The sequence below is a fragment of the Mandrillus leucophaeus genome, unplaced genomic scaffold, assembly GCF_000951045.1.
Source record: "Mandrillus leucophaeus isolate KB7577 unplaced genomic scaffold, Mleu.le_1.0 Scaffold71, whole genome shotgun sequence".
Lineage (NCBI taxonomy): Eukaryota > Metazoa > Chordata > Mammalia > Primates > Cercopithecidae > Mandrillus > Mandrillus leucophaeus.
Genome location: NW_012107697.1, coordinates 1,200,271 through 1,202,644, shown reverse-complemented (window position 1 = coordinate 1,202,644; position 2,374 = coordinate 1,200,271). Strand labels below are relative to the sequence as shown.

Sequence of the window (2,374 nt, the reverse complement as noted above, 5' to 3'; positions counted from 1 at the left end):
AAAGCACAGGAGAAGGAATTTGGAGAAGATAAGAGTGAACAGGCATTAAGTGGCATTGGACTAGCAGAAAATATCACAATGCAAAGTCAATGACCCCGTCCCCTGAAGCTATTGCCTGTCTTACCAGAGCCTGAAGGGCCAGCAGCGACGACACGACAGAATCTCAGCGGCCGAAAGGTTCCCACTTCCGACTCAGCACATCAACCGGAAGTTACGTCATCAACAAGCGCCGGGGTTTGTGGAAGTTCATCTCCGCGCCGGAAGCACCGTGTGCAGGCTCACCCGGGGGACTGGCGCGCAAATTCGCCTACAGCGCATGCGCTAGCTGTATAGCTGCGGATTGGAGGAGGGGCGGAAGTGGCAGGAAGTGGCCTGGGGTCGGATTGTGGGGACGGGAGTGGGTCCACCTGGCAGTGCACTTTGGAGTGTGGAATATGAGGCTGGGTTTTGGAAACCAGCGTACCGAGGGCAGATAAAACTGTGATCCCTGGCTCTGCTTGCAACCTCTGTTGGGGGTCTGCTCTCTTATTTTCCCACCAGTCCTATACCTTTTTGAAGCAGCTTCTGTTACTCTCTATTATTCAAAGGGATGACACTAATAGCAATAACAACTAAAAGTTTGTTATTGTGCTGTCTTCGGAGCAGTCTTTGGAGTGTGCTATCTTTGATTGGATTTCAGTTTTCTTCTCTGTGAAGTGGAGACGGTATACATCCTACAAGGTTGTTTTTGAGATACACATAAATGGCCGGGCACAGTGGCTCACGCCTGTAATCCCAGCACTTTGGGAGGCCGAGACGGGCGGATCACGAGGGCAAGAGATCAGGATACACATAAATAATAAAGGAAATAATTTTCAAGAGTTAAAAGCGCTGTGCAAGTGAAAATTCACAGAACGAGAGAAAATAGTTGCAACTCATATTTCTGATAAAGGATTAATATCTAAAATATATAAAGAACTACAAGAACAAAAAAACCCCAAACAGTTCAGTTCAAAAAAGGGCAAAGGACTTGAATAGACATTTCTCCAAAGAAGATACATTCCAAGAGAATAACTATCCACTTGGTATCTGTGGGGGATTTGTTTCAGGACCCCCTGGGTACCAAAATCCATGGATGCTCAAGTTCCTTATACAAAATGATGCAGTATTTGCATATAAACTATGCACATCCTCCTGTGTCATCCTAGAGATGACTAAGTCATCTCTAGATCACTTATAATACCTAATACAATGTAAATCTAAATAGTGTTGTATTGTTTAGGGAATAATGACAAAAAGTCTGTACATGTTCAGTACAGATGAAATTTGTTTTGGAATATTTCCAATTCATGGTTGGTTGAATCCATAGATGGAGTCCACATATATGGAAGGCCAACTGTACAAATTGTGGATAAGCATATGAAAGAGTGCTCAACATCGCTCGTCTTTAGGGAAATGAGAATAAAACGTAATACCTACTAGGATGGCTATTATATATAAAAAAAAAGGAAAGTAGTTGTTGGCAGATGTGGAGAAATTGAAACCCTATGCATTGCTCATGGCAACGTTAAATAGTCCAGACTTTTTGGAAAAACAGTTTGATGATTCCTCAAAAAGTTAAACATAGTATAACCATGTGATCAAGCAATTCCGCTTTGACATAGATGTTCAAAATAACTGAAAGCAGGAACTTAGATACTTGTATACCTATGTTTACAGTAGCATTATTCATAATAACCAAAAGGTGGAAACAACCCAGAATGTCCATCAACAGACGAATGCATAAACAAAATATGATATATAGCTACAGATGACTTATTCAGCCTTGAAAAAGAATGAAGTTCTGATACATGCTGAAACACTGATGAACCTTGAAAACGTTATGCTAAGTGAAATGGGCCAGACAGAAAGGACTAAATACTGTTTGATTCAATTTATATGTGGTACCCAGAATAGGCACATTCCTTGAGAGAGAAAGTATAATAGAGGTCACCAGGGATTGGAGTGAGAGGGGAATGTGAGTTATTTTCTAATGGGTACCAAGTTTCTGTTTAGGATGATGAAAAAGTTCTGAAATGGGTAGTGATGATGGCTACACATTGTGGATATATTTAATACCATTGAATGGTACATTTAAAAATAGTTAAAATGGGGTTGGGTGCAGTGGCTCATGCCTGTAATTCCAGCACTGTAGGAAGTCGAGGTGGGCAGATCACTTGAAGTCAGGAGTTCGAGACCAGCCTGGCCAACATAGTGAAACCCTGTCTCTACTAAAAATACAAAAATTAGCTGAGTGTGTTGATGTGCGCCTGTAATCTCAGCTACTTGGGAGGCTGAGGCAGGAGAATCACTTGAACTCGGGAGGCAGAGGTTGCAGTGAGCCGAGATTGTGCCA

The 2,374-nt window shown here is 42.1% G+C and overlaps 1 protein-coding gene across 2 annotated transcripts in view; it reads right to left on the bottom strand.

Moving 5' to 3' along the window:
• The window catches only part of UBE4A (ubiquitination factor E4A), a 51,610-nt gene extending 51,392 nt beyond the window's left edge, over window positions 1-218 (bottom strand). For both annotated transcript variants that reach the window (XM_011964871.1, XM_011964873.1), the window contains exon 1: window positions 125-218. The gene's annotated coding sequence lies outside the window, so the exon portion shown is untranslated. The remainder of the gene's footprint in view (window positions 1-124) is intronic.
• Between the last annotated feature and the right edge of the window lie 2,156 nt (window positions 219-2,374).